The 17,407-nt window shown below is 35.0% G+C and overlaps 1 long non-coding RNA gene across 1 annotated transcript; it reads right to left on the reverse strand.

Moving 5' to 3' along the window:
• Positions 1-10,842: 10,842 nt before the first annotated feature.
• LOC110777892 (uncharacterized) lies at positions 10,843-15,157 on the reverse strand. Its single transcript, XR_002530607.2, has 4 exons — positions 14,999-15,157; positions 12,306-12,508; positions 12,134-12,229; positions 10,843-11,135 (listed from the first exon to the last, which is right to left on the reverse strand). It is a non-coding gene; the product is annotated as an uncharacterized lncRNA (long non-coding RNA).
• Between the last annotated feature and the right edge of the window lie 2,250 nt (positions 15,158-17,407).

Below are 17,407 nucleotides of genomic sequence, written 5' to 3' on the forward strand. Positions count from 1 at the left end.
CTTTTAGGATCTTAATTTTATTATTACCACCTTATAAAGTTTAGTTTTTAAACTTATCTCCTTCAAAAAAATATTTCAAAATATACCACCTTAATTTTTTCTAAACTTTTAAAATTACCACCACGTAACAGAAAACTTAACGGTTTCAGTTAAGTGGTGGTAATTTGTAAATTTAGACAAATTTAAGATGGTAAGTTTTAAATAAAATTTTATAAGGTGGTAAGTTTGAAAACTGGACTTTATATATAAGATGGTAATTATGAAAAAGTCCTTGTTAAACTTACACATTATTTATTTCACTTTGCTCATAATTTAACTATTCCTTATATTAGATAGACCAAGACATGATTTAGAAATATCGGTTCGGATCTGGACATGATTTGGATAGATGGTTTTGATCTAGACATGATCTAGACATACTGGTTCTGATCTGACTATATTGGTTCTGATCGGAACGTATGGATTCTGATCTAGACGTATCAATTTTGATCTAGACATATCAGTTCTAACCTGGACATACTAGTTCTGACCTGGACATATTGGTTCTAATACGGACATGACATGGACATATCGTTTCTGATCATGATATGATCTGGATGTACCGGTTCTGATCTGGAAATATTGATTCTAATTTGGACATATTCTTTATTTTTGTAAATGTGGGTTAAATGTTTATTTTTGTAAATGTGGGTTAAATTTTTATTTTTTGTGGGAATTTAAATTTGAGAATCACTCAAAATTAAAATCATAAACAAAATAAATAATTCTAAATAAACAAAACATACATATCCCACTTTCATGTAATTTGTGTAAAAGACAACATGAATAAAGAAACATTAATAAAGAAAAAAATAATAAATAAAGAAAAATAAATAAAGAAACATATCATACTTTTGATAAGGACAAACCAACTAGTTGCCTTAAAAAAAGACTCAGTAACACACCAACAACTAACAGTTGTACATAAACAAATAAATAAAGGAATCTTTCTCCCCTTAAAAAAGAAAAAATAGTAGGGAGATAGCTGGACAATAATAAATAAGTAAAAGAAAAATAAAAATAAAACTAAAGTTAATAAAAGGTAAATCCTTGAAATCTCATCATTATTTTTCCTCTTCGTCTTCGTCCTCTACTATACACCACCATTATTAAACCTCTTCATCTTCTTCTCACCGCCATTATTAAATAAACATCTTCCTTATTTGTCTACTTCCTTCGTCCTCTTCTTCCTTGGCCATCTGTGACTACGGGTACTTCACCTCCGGCGATTCGGTTCGCGAACCACAACGAACCGGGTAACATTGATTGGGTACGTGCCTTCCTCCCCAAAAACGTACCCAGCCCGTCCCCAGAAATGTACTCAACCATCCCCAAAAGTCACCCACGTACCCGCCCTTTGAATTTGTCATGGGTACGTATCATGGGCGTACCCGTACCATACCCGTACCCGGTACGAGAAACGGCACTTGTAGGCGTACCCAGGCTTCATAGGCTACTACTATATGTTCAAACTTCAAATAACGTATCCTCTGCTCAACCCCTCTCTTGTATAATTGATCCTCTCATCTGGAATGATGGGTATTCGAGACGAACAGAAGAAATTTCGGACAAAACTTGACCTTGTCAGAACTGATCAGAACATAACTGGTATGAACTGAAATGATCAGAATTGAATTGAACATAATTGGTCAATATAGAACTGATTTGAATAGAACTGGTCAATATAGAACTGATCTGAACAGAACTGGTTTGAACATAACTGATCAGAACTGATCTGATCTGAACATAAATAATCAGAAGTAATCTGATCAGGACTTTCTTGTAAAAAATGATTATGTTTTGCACTATGGAAGGTGTGAATGATGGTTTAGATTTTGTTACTTGGGCACCTTGAAAATAAGTTTAGCTCTGGGATTTGGATAGGCTTCCGGAATTGAGTTTGACACTGGTTTGTTTAGTTTTGGGTGAGCCGGAGAGTGGCAGTTTGGCAAGATGTCATAAATCTCATAATTTGAGGTCCGAGATTGAGTATGTTGCTGTTAATTTTATATGGAGCAGGCCTTCAAATGATACTGAATCATCAAGAATGGTTGTAGTTCAAGAAGCTGGGAGTGTGAAAGAGCCATCTACTAAGAGATATTGTTCTGTGCTCCCAAAGATTCTATAGAAGTGGTGATGAAGCAAGCTAACAACCCGAATTTTATTTTGATTTTTTAACATGAAAGATGATGAGGTTTTTAACTTGATACTTCACTTGGTACTCTAATTCTTTAGCATTGTACTTAAACGAATAAACACAGACTTCTGGATTCTCTAAACCTTTGAGAAAATAAGAACTCATTCTTTATCAAAGCACTGGATACACCAGTGGATACGGTTGTTTTTTCGTGGTGGATTTTCTTTGGAGGGAAAGCAAGAATACCACGACTACTTTAGAGCCGTTGATTTATTCTTACAGAACCTTTGAAGTCTTGGCTACATTTGTTGTTCTACACTTTGAGGAAGAAAAACATTTCTCTTTAGCCTTTTATATGATAATGGGGAAGCTCTGGTTTGAAATAGAGTACAAGCCTCTCCGGATAATTCAAGTAAAACTGTTTTTGAGATTGAAGAAAGATTTAAACTTATTTTGGATTGAGAACCTTTTCTTATCTGGCTTCTTGTTTTAGAGTTACAAGAGCATCATAAATTAACTAATAGAAACCATAGTTTGTTAACAACCCAGACCACCAAACACCAATCGTGTTTCAGCTAATATCAGCATAAAACCTAATTATGATAATACTAAATCTAAGATTCTACCTTCTAATCTCACTATCATCCACAAATAATCGACAACTATAAATCTTGTTTCAGCTATCAGTTTATCTACATGTGAAATTACCTTGGTTTTGGCCATAGTGTCAAAGTCTCATGTCTCGGCCTGCTTTTCACCATTGCCACCAGAATCATCAATAATCTACAAAAAATCATTTTAATTAATATGTAAATTAGATATGCCACATTTCAGGTAATGATCACTATTGCATACCCGATGCAGCTCTGATCAGTACTGTTGACTCGTATTAAAATTCTATGATCATTTGTAACAAGCACCCTAAATTGAGACTTGCAAATATGACAGTAGGCTGCAGAGAGTAGGCTGAAGACATAAGGAGGAATACTAGGTGTTCAACATCTTTTCCGTTGATTTTCTATGAAAATGCTACGCTAAAACTTTGAACAAAAATGGTTTCTATCATGAATTCATTTTCAAGACACAACAATTAGTTAGCTAGAGATACTAACACCATGCACTAATACATTTCCACAATATTCTAATGAGCATCATGATTTTATATACTACAAAAGCTACTGCAAAATAGGATTCACTAAAAATGAATTCAGAAAACACAACCTAATCACATGCATGCCACTGGTTACATTTAAATTTAATCACCTAGACATAATTTTTGTTTACCAATATCCTCATAAAGACTGAACAGTAAGCTTGAGCCAAAAATTACTCAATCTCAACATAATAAGACCTGTCTCTTTTTTTAACAGAATATTCTTCTACTATGTACATTAACCAGCTAAGATTCTAGATGCTAGTGGACTTAATAATAGAGATTTCAGCTGACTAATTAGCATGCTTAGAATTTTGTTAAACATGTTCCTGTTTTACAAATTCAGATTCAGATTCAGTTTGTTTTAGAAAGCTAAAAAATGGTAAATTTTATCAAGAAAGCTCATTGAGAGTGACAATAAAGGAGTGACTATTAAACTTTATCAAATAACATCACATAAGATCTGATAAGAATACTTTTAGCAACTTTTAAACCAGATTTTTCAGATAGCCTTATAGTTCATACAAAATCAAGCAATGACTCCATGAACTCTAGTTAGACAACTCCATGTAATTTGAGCTATGGTCTTATGATATAACAAGATATATATAAGTTTCAAATAATAGACTGGCATATAGGTGCTTACTCAAAATGAAATTTTCAGCAAAGTAAAAGTAAGTTCAGGTTACTTTAACATCGCAAGACCTAATCATTGTCACTTAATGTCAAAAAAGATTATCAAATTATTCATTCTCATTCCACTCCAAAGAAAATACTAGATAGCTTGATTATACACCCTAATATAGAATATCGTGGAGTATAACAAGTAAGAGTGATGTTCTTATCTATTTGTTATAAAGAGGGCACGAGAAAGAATATCATAGGCATGTCAATCCACAGAGTATGTTGCACATAATTAAAAGAAAATTATGCTATCACATCACCCAATAGATTAATGCAACTAAAAAAAAAAGGCTAATAGTGATCCGGCAGTGTAATACACATATAATCTAGCGGACTTTTTTATTTGCCTTTGAACTGAAGCTTTTCATTGTTTTGGAATCTAATTTATTCATCTAACAATTGCACTTCATTGATAAAAATGCCTAAGATAACATATGAATGCAAAAATTTCAGACATAGCAGAACATGTAATTTAAAGAATACTCAGATTGACAAGTACTAATAGGAAATTAACTAAACAATATTAAAAACGAAATCAATGAAAGCCACTACTAAGAATTGTAGAAAAAGTATCACTGTCACCTTGAATAATCCAAATAAAAGTCAACAAGAAAGAAATAACGAAGCACATAGTATGCAAAAAAAATAAAGTTAAGAAACATACAATATGCTGAGAAATTTCAACCTAATTAACCCAGAAACATACTATCGACGACTTGCTGAATTTCAGGACCAAATTCTTGCACCTACAACAAGAAGATAAACAGTTAAACAAAACCCAACTTTCGGACTTAGTACTCCTTTTGTGGATAATGGTGCACTCCACTAAGCTACTACTGTTGGCTACCTAATACTCCAACAGGTTTACCTAAGCCCATAATCTGCACTTTTTTAGCAACAACAAAAACCATCACCTATATAAACATTACCGTTTAAATTTTGGGAAGTTAATCCCTTCAAAACAGCAGCCCTCGTAAGTGGATTATAAGTTATAACCAATCTCTCAATAATTTGGTAATTTCAGCGGAGATCTTAGGAGGTCTACATGGAGTTGACTTGGGACTTGTCTTTGAAATTTCAGGAGATTTAATCCCAAGCCCTTCTTGGCCGGTTAGTACTTACATAGATAGAACTCCCACCTCCCTTATTCATATCAGTTGCTACTCCAACAATAACTATAGATAATACAACATCATCAGTTATAATCTGCTCACCAATTCTATGCTACCCTCCATTCTAATTCAATCACAACCCTTACTAACAAGCAGCAACATCAACTCAGTGAAAAACCCAGAAAAAAAATAATCAAATATGCACAGTTACCCGGAAAAATCTCTCTTGTTTCTTTTCCCCCTAATGTTTTTACAGAGTGCAGTCATAGAAGAATCTAATGAACAGTCTTATAACTTAGATTAAATCATTCTGAAGAAATGGGTATTTTGGACTGACTTCACTTTTTCAAAAGAGAAGTTCAGTGTTAAATTGTAAGAAGAATAATTTTTCTATCCATCTGTCTAATGAGGACCGTACTAAGAAGAGGATTATGCAGAAAAAGACGTCAATTTAGTGATCCTCTTTCGCTGGTGGGTGGTGTGAAACATGATACATTGTGAAACTTAGGCAAGGATCTCTTTACTGGGGTTGGTATCTTGTATTAAAAATATTTAAAATAGTCTAATAGAGAGAGGGAAAAGTACTGCTCAATCCTAACCGGTCTAACTACAAATAGTTTTCAAGGATACTACAAATTCTACATTGAATATCTTGTAAGATTTTATATTATGGATGTGTCAGCCAAATTGCTGAAAATTTAATCATATTTCGGTGAACCTGGCGACAAATGTTCCATGAAGTTCTTGTAAAGAACATTCTTCCTTTACAGATTTTTACCTCCATACCATAATTGTCCATAATTCACTGCCATTCAGTTGGAGCTAAAAAGCATGTATTCTCTATTGTCTAACTAACTAACAGTCATTAATACAGGTTTAGATAGTTATTGGAAAAGGGCTAGCTAAAAGAACTATTCCTTGTAACCTTTTGAACAGTTGCATCAATGTTTCAATTGAAGCACACATTATCTCTTTAACACAGAATCACATAAACCATTATAACATTAAAATTTTCAGTATAATTTAAGGTAAAACAAATAGATTAAAGGTTATAACTAAATAAGGGTTAGAGGTTATAAAATAGATAGATTAAAAGTTATAAAAGAGCCACTATACTCGACTTGAAAGTTGTTACTTTCCTAGTTTGGAGAAAAATGGATTTTCTGGTATGAAATGCAAAGTTACATAACAATTTTAGTTGTTTAAAGGGGTGTGAATAACTTAATATGGTGGTGGGAATGTTCAAATTTCAATATTAGCAGACAATGGCTTAAATACATCAACTGAAATTACCAAATTACCCTCCTCTTCTATTTTAACTTGTACTCCATCCACTACGTAACGAAATAATAAAAAATTAGACAACATAAAGTCACAATTAGATAGAGGTACGTTAAGTAAGCCGGTACAATATAGTACAAACTATATTAATAACAACATCCCCTAATAGTTCAAGAAACTAAGGAACATGCTTAAAGTTACAAGTCAAAATTATTTGATTCCCCTTTCTCCCAGTGATATAATTTAGCAAGTTTGAACCCGTTTACCAATACCCAAAAGTCGAGGAACTGAATAAATATTCACAAAAACCAGTATTTGAAAATCATCCATACACTCTAACAACAAAATTGGTATGTCTAGCCAATCAAATAAAGGAAATATGTCCTTCACCCAAGGTGCATTAAGTCTAATACCAAGGTTCAGATTAATTGCGAACAATTAATTCAGTAAGATCAAGTGATCGGAACAGCTAGCTGGAGCAATGCTTCCGATCAGTGAGTTCTAATGGATATTGAACTCACAGCTTACTCTTGACTGAACCTACAAGGCCACACCAATGACACGTAACAGATCAACGGATTAAATGAATCGAAAATTCATTTAATAGCTTTTCGGGAATTAGTTGGAAAACGTATTATACGATACGACCTTGCATCGGAATCGTATATCGTATCGCGAATATTCGTAAGCTGGGCGACACGAATAAATCGTATCGTACGACAGTGATTCGTCGAATACGAAACGATAAATAATATATCGGAAATATATTAAATCGCGAATACGAAGGGCATCGGAGTTGCCGGCCCGTCGAGCCAAGCACGTAAGCGTGCAAGGCCCAACGAGCCAGCAAGCTCGCGAGCAAAGGCGAGCAAGGCCAGCCCATTGGGCGCGAGCACGCAATAGCACACACAGCAAGCAACGCAGCGACGAGCGAGCAGGCCCATGGCCCAGCTGCTCGGCGCGCGCGCGCTGTGGGCTTCGGCCTGCAGTGTGTGTCGCTGGGCGGGGCTGTGTGGTCCGTGTGGTTGCGTGATGTGGCCGGTCAAGGCTCTTTAGTCTTGGTCGGTTACATCATTAATACAATAGGTCAAATTGTATTATTTTCCAACACACAATTCATATACTACTCAAACCCTAGACACAGAGAACCCTAATTCTCTCTGTGCCTCCAAAGTGAGTTCTTCCCAAAAGCAAAGTATCTTGATCGATTGTCTAAGCTACGATAATCAAGACGGATCTGATCGTGTCGGTGAACCAAGTAGAGGAACGACAAGTGGAGTTCTTTGTTCGTGTTCGTTGACAGATTATTGTGGAAAACACGCTTCGAATGGAAGTTTGCTTAATCTGTGCTTTATACATGTTTCATGGCTTTGGGGATTGTTTCCGCACATGTTATTATGTTTAACTGTATTCCCCTACAGTGGTATCATAAGCCTTATGTATTCAAAGCATGAATTAGCATGATTTTATTGTTTTTGCATCTGTCGAATATTTTGAATTTTTTGTTGAATTTTCGGAATTTTTACGAATTATTGGATGAATTGCGTAATAATCAGGTCCAAAATAAAAAATATTCATTTTTTTCGAGTTTTAAAACCCTAATCTGATTGAAAAGGATTTTCTAAGATCAACTCATGAGAACAGAATTGCAAAAACAGGCCTCGAAATGCCCTTTTTAGGGCGTTTTTGTTAATTTTTCATTAAAAATTAAAAGTGTCGGGAAGTAATTCAATTAAAAGGTCGACCTAAACTGCTCGGAATTGCTTGAAATTTTTACACAATCTTGCTGGGTATATTCTTGATCCATGGTAAAAATTTCAGATTTTCCCGATAAGTATAAACCCTGATTTTGCCTTTCCCCAATTCGTAAAATTTGAAACCCTAATTGAATTTTAATTAATTTTGGTTTAATAATTCGGTTAATTGGGAAAGGGGATATAATTTCATGGGTCAGTGGCTAATTTTAAAAATTATTGGATTAAAATTTTGAATGGTTTCGTTAATTTTAATCGCACTTAAACCAAATTATTCAAAATCTGAAATTTAAATGTTAATGAACGATTTAAAGCTTCGGATTTTATTAATTAAAAGTTCAAACTTTAATGTTGATTCGTTCATTCTTAAAAGTTTGAATATTGTTAGCCCTTGATTTAATAATTTTACGAAATTGGATTGTCGTTGGAATTTATTAAATCGTTAAAAAATCGTTGTTTTTCGAAAATAAAAATCGTAACTTTTTGAAAAATAATATTAATGCAAGTTCGTGAAATTAAATTTATTTTAATTGAGTTGGTCCGTATCACGAACCAAAGGCACGAACACAAGTGTGGTGGACGTATGGCTCGTCGAGCCATACGGGCTGCTGTGCTTTGGCCGAGCCGCAGCGACACGGGCAGCAGCAAGCGTGCTGCGTGCCTCGTGCGCGCTGGGCGAGGAAAGGGGCAGGCGCATGCTTGCAAAGGGGCTGCGACAAAGCAAGGCACAAGGCCCTGCGACGTCCAGCGCATGAAGGCACAACACCCAGCGCAGCGATGGTTGCGGGCACGCGCGCGCGCGAAGGCCTGGGGGTGTGCGAGCTTGCTCGTGCGCCTCATGGGCCACACGCAAGGGATTGGGCTGGGCGCAAGCCAAGTCAAAGTACGTAATCGGACTTTTTTCGTTGAAAATTGTTTATTTCGTTGGGCCTCGTATGTTTGCATTAATTTGGGCTAACGGGATATTTAATTTTAATATTTTATTTGCTTGGGCCGGGCCGCGAGTTTTAATTTAATATTTCATAATTAATTATCCGGAATAATTATTGGTTTGGGTGGGAGCCACTAAATGAAATTAAAATGAAATAATTATTTTAATTATTTTCGTAGGTCGCATTATTTTAATTAAATTCAATTTTAATTAAAATAAAGTCTAAGGATTAATAATTTGGAAATTGATTAATCTTTTAGGACGCGTTTATGTGAACGTGAATTTTAATGAATTCACGTAAATACTTGCATATTTATATGGGCCATTCGTTTTAGCACACGAATGGGTGAATGCATAGAATGTATATTTTATGTAATGCAGGTACTCAAAGTGACTAGTATGGCCATTTAGGATAGTTAAATACGGTCTGCGTACCGTTCTATCTTTGAATGTAAAGTTTTAAATATGGTCTGCGTACCATGGAAATTTTGATGTAATTTTATTATTTTCAAGTATTTCATTAGTTTAGAACTTTAAGTTAGCATTTGAACGAAGATTCAAGACGATGCCAAGATAACAAGGAGGTGATAAAGATTGGATGCTTCAAGACAAGATGTTTTGGGCCATACTAGATCACCATTTATTTATGCACTTCTATATATATATTATGCGTGAATGTATGAATGTATGTATGCTTTGCATGAACAGGTTGTTTCCTATGAATCGATTAGATTTAAGTTCACTAAATAATCGAACCAACATAGAAACAACTAGGTCCAAGTAATATTGAGTTTAAAAATTGCCTTCCAAATCAAGCACTTACAAAAATCTAGGGATCTAAGATAGTAGGTTTACGCTAAAGCGAGGTGCTATTTTAGTTGACTTAGGTGGTAAGGCGTCCTAAAGGAGCACGTTGATTGTGGTTTCAACTCAAACAACAATGGCATTAAGTTGTGGCAATGGGATAAATTATGGCATTAATTTATTAACCAAGAGTAATTTGGAGATTATTAGCAATAGGTTTTGCTTACCTAAAATCTTAAACTACTTAAGACATGCTAAAGCTGCTTAAGGATTTAGGACTTTTGGGGTCTTGGAATCGTTTCATTCATTTTGGACCATGTTTTTGCTTTTTGCATGAATGAAATGTTTTAATAGCTTTAATGATTGTATGTTTTTGCTTTTATTTCAAAGTTATTGAATTGTATGAATGGTTATTTATTGCTAATTCTTTTCGATTGTAGTAATCAAAATGGTCGCAAACATAACAACAATCATATCAGCCGAAATTCTGGATGTCGAGTTAGATTTGACTAATTTTCTTGAATGGAAAGAGAAACTTGTCGAAGTTTTTAAAGTTAATGCACTACGACAGAAAATGCTTTTAATAGCGCTTAATAATGCTTTTAACAGCGCTTCTTGAAGCGCTGTTGATGGCTCCGCTATTAAAAGTAAAAGGTACCTTTAATAGCGCTTTTCAAAAGCGCTTTCATATGTAAGATTAGGATAATTCAAATGTTTCTTTCATAGCACATTATAAGCGCTATTAAAGAAACACTATTAAAATTTGGCGCCCTTTTTAAATTATTTTCTATAGTGGATGTATATGAAACGCTATCAAAGGTTTATATATATATATATATATATATATATATATATATATATATATATATATATATATATATATATATATATATATATATATATATATATATATAATATACCTGAAAAATATATTAATTTTTTTTGCCATAAATAACACCATATATTGAAGAATAGTAAATAGTTCAAAATTAATTTCCAAACCTCAATTAAAAGAATTTTTGCAATTGTCACCCTAATAAAACCAATTACATAGATCTAAACTAAAACTCTAAACATAAAACTACGTAAAATACATTAATCAGTAGAGGCTTAGGTTTGTTGGTTCCTTCAACAAAACCTAGCAATTATACAATTGTTGAACAACATGGGGCACCCGTTCGGTTCTTACTTCTCCAATCTGCTCTTTGTCATAACTTGGAAACTGACAATCTGAAAAGTACTGCAAAACAATGGGGTATAAGAATTCATACATAAGGAAAAAAACCAGAAAGAATTAGTATTACCATAAACATTAAGTGCTATACATTAAGTGAATTTGTGAGTTCTTTGCACTAACGATGGATGAAAGTCCCAACATACGTTCACAGCAGAAGCGAGTCCATAACCGAACAAAGAGTGCATGATAGAAGTAAAATATGTAAATTTTATTCATCTAAAAGCTCATGGTATGCAGATATCGCCCAGGGATAACATAAGCTGACCATAACAACTCAGGAAAAAAAATTAACAATGCTAGAAAGGAGGGTTATACCATGTTTATCCATTTATCAAAACCTAATAAGCTGCTTGTGCAGATTGAGAAAATGCTTAGAGGCAGAAGTTCTGATGTAAGAAATGGACTTATTTGACCTTAAACTTAACAATATTTGCAGTGCTTTGGTATTTGCGTAATGTACAGAAAATAATTTTGATAAAGTAGAATCCTTGCTTCTTTCACTTTCTGTGAAGTATCAGCTTTACGATACAATATTTATAATGAACTTCTTAAGATAAGAGCAAAGCAACACTACTGAATTAATGGAGTTATAGAATAAGATGCTAAAATTGGGCTTTGCACCTAATGGGTTGACTTGCAAGTACGTGCTTCAGGGACTAGTATTTAATATTGTTATTAAGGACAAGGGTAGTTTTCAATTCTACAATCAGTTACAATAGATAAAATGATGATGATTGTGGTTGCTTGATTTTAACAATGCTAGCCTAGTGTACCACCCTGAACCTAGATCTGCTAACTAAATACAGAATGCCGATATGCAGAACTGGGCAGAATGCAAAATATGGGGCACCAATCTACAGATATGCAGAAAATGAATGGAAAATACAACTGAGTTCAGCTATTAAGGCTAGTTATCATAATCTTTGCAAGTGTCTGAAAAATACACCGCAAAACTAAGTTCAGATTTGCAAAAACAAAAAAGTTCAGCAAAAAAGACTTACAACTTCGGGAATTTGAAGTCGCTTGTGTGAGATTATCTCCTTCATGAATCTCATCACATAATATCCACAATCTATGTAATATTCTTGGCAAGGACACTACAAAAAAAAACCCAAAGGTCGGTAAACATACATTTTAAGATTAAACTAATAAAATAATATATAAAATGCTTACTAGTATTTTTAGCCATTTTGTGTTCATTTTCAACTTTGTGGCAAGCTCCGTTTCACTTATTCCAATTAACTTGAAATTTGAACCCCTTATTCCTTGCTCGAACACCTTTACTCATTCTAATGGCTCCACAACCTTTTTCTTCTTTTCCTTTCTTTGGGAGGGAAACAAATTCAGTGTTATGCTGCTGTGACGAAGTCATTGATCTGAGAAAAAACAAGTGAAACTTTAATGTAAGTACAAAAGAAAGGTTAGGTTATCAAAATAAAAAAAGTATTGCAGCCTGCTGGAGTCAATAGGTTTTCAAATTTGTGTTCTTTCCCTCTGTTTAGACCAAATTTTAAGGGAGCGATATAGACCAAATTTAGAAAGAGCTGATACAGAATTTAAGATATGATTAAAGGTCAAAAGTTAAATGATTTGTCAAGAAACGAACTTAACTCAAGCACTATTATACCTTAATCAAGCTAAATTCAGGAGCTTAACTCGAAAATTGTCAAGAAGAAGGTTGCTGATAAAATAGTCACTGGTGAAAATGGAGGTAAAGATAGTAATAAGTTGGAGGATAGGGTTATTGAGCCAATGGGTGTAAACTCAGAAACTGCTGGTCAGCAAGACGCATCACCTGCAGGTGTCACTAGTGTCAAATTTTTTACCAGAAAGAAAGTAGCAAAGAAGTTGTCCGAAACTGATGTTGTTGTGAAAGAATTGGACAAAGAATTTGGTGTCAAAAGCGATAAGAATCCGAACTCTACTGAAGATAAACTGGAGGTGAAACCAGATACAACGGGTGTTAACGTGGTGCAGGATGCTCCTGTAAAAAGACTAGTCAAAAGGAAAATCATCAAGACGGTACCGAAAAAGAAGGGCGCTGGTGGAGTAGTAGCCAATAGTGAGAACAAGACTGTTATTCAGAGCCAGGATGGAAACATGAACAATTGTGGAGAGTTAAGTGATAACGTAGGTGATGCTAAGGTAGATGAAGACAAGGCAAGTGTTGGTGGAAACTTAGTTAAATGTGCTCCTAAAACAACCCCTGGAGTAGAAGGTTCTCAGAAGCATGATGATACGGTGTTATCTAGTAAAGTTGAGAAGAGTACTTACAAAGTTAAAGGAAAGGAAAAAGAGATTTTTGATGAGAATAGAGATTCTGACATTAAAAATGCTCCTATGAAGGATATTCAAGCTGATAGCAAGGGTACATCAAAGGGAAAGGCAAAGGAGAAGAAGAGGAAGGAAAAGGATTAAAAAAATGAACCAAGAAGCAAATCAAGCAAATATACGGAATATGACTGGTAAACAAAACAAACTTGATAGTGAAAAAACAACATATGTATTCAATACTTCAATGTATTCATTTCTGACTTGGTAACTAGAAAATATATTTTTCAACATAATACCAAATTTTAGCATAAATAACGAAGTTTAACTTGTTCCAAATGCAATTAAGGTCGTGTACCTATGTTACTGATATACTTACAAGCTTGAAACCCCAAGTTTTGAGGTCTTGACAGTAGCTACCTGCTTGTAAGAATGCTAGCCACCGTTTCAGAGTAACACAGGTAATAGTATATATGTATGATAGTAGTTCACTCAATGAACAAATAACGGTGATAAATCACAACATATCAATTCATACTGTATCAGTAGTCAGAATGTGCAGGATAATTAGCAAGACCAGCAGATCAGTATTCACAGCATATCAACATTCATAGCAACATATCAGTAGATTAGTATTCGAAGCAGCATATCAGTAGATCGGTATTCAAATTAAAGCATCATATTAGTAGACCAGTATGCACAGAAAGTAATCAATTAGCAGCAGATTAGTAGATCAATATTCAGAGCAGGCAAGAGTAGCAGGTCAGATGAGTATCCACTATTGATTCATAGTCACATACAGAAACAGAACCGCAAAAAGCAAGTTTAGAACTTTATGGTCCCGCCCCGTCAACTTCATTACAGTAAGACAAGAAAAGAATCGAAACTCACACTTAAGTGAACAATATATTATACAGGTCATGGCATCAATCTCATCAACAACCAACCAAAAGTCCCCGATCGACTCTAATTACATGATGAACAAATTTTCTGAAATTGAATTCTAAGCTCTTTCCTAAAGGAGAATTGTGCATCAAGAGTCGTCAAAGGAGAATTGAGACTAGTATGATAAAGTGATAAACATCCTAAAAAATACGGAGTATCTCAGTTCCAGTTGGTATAAGATTTTCGTAAAAATGAAATAGTGAGCTACTGCAGTTTCCTAGAACTCCAGAAAACAAAAAAACAAATTATTACTCCATCAGCAAACCTCATTAACTTGACACAAGTGCTTTGTCATCAATCTAAAAATGAGTTTTTCTTCCATTAATATAGGCTATTGTGCACTAATCTCATAATAATTCAGCAAAAAAGTAATACTCTAGTGCAATTCTGAAATCAAATCATTCAACAACCCATTATCAAAATAAAGAATTAGAACCTAATTACAATCTAAATACTCACTGCCTACGTATTTTAATTCAGAGGAACAAAAACCTAAAACCCATAATTAAACAAATCCTAATTGAATCTAAACCCTCTTCCCCACAAAACCAATTCAAGAAATTTAATTAAAAATAATCCCACACTAGAACGCAAATTAAAAAAAACAGACATAAATCAACAGAATTCCGCAAATCTTATGGATGGATTACCTTGAAATTCGATTTGGCCGTGAGAAGAACCGCCTGGCAAAGGAAACGCCGCCCCCTGAAGAAAATCACAACCACCGTACATCGCCGTCGTGTGAAGAACTTTGTTAGGCTAGTTTCACCGTCTATTGAGAGTATTGAAGATTGAGGTTTGAGGTTTGAGGTTTGCAGAGTGAAGAAATCGAAGGACGGAAGAAAGTCAGTCGGTTTTCCTCTTAATTTTAATAGGGGTTTTTTTTCCTAAAATTTTAATAGGGGTTTTTTAAGAAGCCCTATAATAAAGTGTTAATACGATAGCGCACATAATTTAAGCACTATGATAAGTGCCCGTATGACAGCGTTTTTTTAATAAGCGCTATAAAATATTATTTTTTATACTTTTGATAGCGGAATAGGCAAAAGCGCTATTAAAATAACGCTATTAAATGACATTTTTGTAGTAGTGATGGCATACACTATGTCATTGAACAACCTTTCCCTAGCTATGATGCACGAGGCATGACTCCTGAAAGGTACAGAAGTTGGGCACTTCACAAGTACCTTGTCACGGAGTTCATCCTTAAGTCTATCCCTGAGAGTTGGAGAGGGAGGTTCATTACTTTTGAACCTCAAGCTCTCCTAAGGAGCCTCGAGGATAAGTGTGCGGGTTTTCGACCCTTGTGCCAAACTGGTGGCAATGGGGTTGACGAATTGGCTAATTCAATGAGCGATCTCAAGCTCATAACCCCACGCAAGTCGTGCCTAGAAATCGAACTTCTGGAGGCACAAAGGCGCATTTACTCTGTCAAGATGGACAAAAACACATCAATTCGGTCTCATGTGGATATGATGTCTGGATTATTTTTCACAATTGAGAGACTTGGTGGTTCCATCAAAGAGTCGATAGCTATTGCACTAGTGCTGAATTCTCTTCATAAGGATTATGAGGGTTTTAAGATGCACTATCTCTTTCATCAGAAAGAGAGAACATTATGTGAACTTGTGGAATTACTCGTGAAATGCGAGAAAATCCTTAGGTTCAATCAAGACCCTTTGAATGTGAGGTGCACTAAATTCAAGAAAGTAGGCAAGGGGAAGAAAATCAAGGCTGCATCTTCATCCACTCTCGGAGGGCATCTGGCGCCTTCCAAGAGCAAGATGAAGAGGAATGCTTCTCCTTCTACATCGCAATGCTTCAATTGTAATGAAATTGGTCATTACAAGCGAGATTGCCCCAAACTAAAGGAAGAGAAGAAGGACGGAAATGTTGCTTCTCCTTCAGGTATGTATGTTATACATTGTAATCTTGCTAATTCTACTTCTTGGGTATTAGATACTGGTTGTGGCTCACACTTATGTTCCAATTCGCAAGGACTAAGGAGAAGTAGAAAGCTTGATAAAGGCGAGATGGATCTACGCGTGGGAAATGGAGCACGGATTGCTGCATTAGCCGTAGGATCTTATTTTATTTCTTTGCCCAGTGGTTTTGTTTTGGAACTAGAAAACTGTTACTATGTTCCTAGTATCACCGGAAACATCATTTCCGTTTCAAGTTTGGATTCTAAAGGTTTTAGTTTTCAATTTAAAGACAATAGTTGTTCTTTTTCTTTGAATGGAATGTTTTATGGTTCAGCACAACAAGAAAAAGGTCTTTATGTGCTAGATACGAGCAAACACATTTATAACATAAATACCAAAAAGGCTAAAACTGGTGATTCGGATCTCACATTTCTGTGGCATTGTCGATTAGGCCATATAAACATAAAGCGCATGGAATTACTTCAACGGAAAGGAATTCTAGAATCATTCGACTTAGAGAAGATTGATCAATGCGAATCTTGTTTACTTGGCAAAATGACAAAGAAACCTTTCTCAAAGGTGGGAGAAAGAGCAAGCGAACTACTAGGGCTAATACATACGGACGTATGTGGGCCTATGAGTACGAAAGCTAGAGGTGAGTTCAGCTATTTCATAACGTTTACGGACGACTTCAGTAGATATGGCTATATTTACTTAATGAAGCACAAGTCTGAATCGTTTGAGAAATTCAGAGAATTTCAAAATAAAGTAGAGAATCAACATGACAAGAAAATCAAAGCTCTAAGATCGGATCGAGGAGGTGAATATCTTAGCCGCGAGTTTGATGACCATCTAAAAGAATGCGGTATTCTTTCAGAATTGACTGCTCCTGGGACACCTCAATGGAATGGAGTGTCGGAACGGAGAAATAGGACCTTACTCAATATGGTCAGGTCAATGATGGGTCAGGCCAAACTTCCTTTAGAGTTTTAGGGACATGCGTTGCAAACTGCAGCACCCACACTGAATCGTGCTCCGTCTAAAGCTGTTGAAAAGACTCCATACGAATTATGGACCGGGAAACTTCCAAAGTTGTCTTTTCTGAAGATTTGGGGTTGCGAAGCATATGTCAAG

This window comes from Spinacia oleracea, chromosome 5 (genome assembly GCF_020520425.1).
Source record: "Spinacia oleracea cultivar Varoflay chromosome 5, BTI_SOV_V1, whole genome shotgun sequence".
Taxonomy (NCBI): domain Eukaryota; kingdom Viridiplantae; phylum Streptophyta; class Magnoliopsida; order Caryophyllales; family Amaranthaceae; genus Spinacia; species Spinacia oleracea.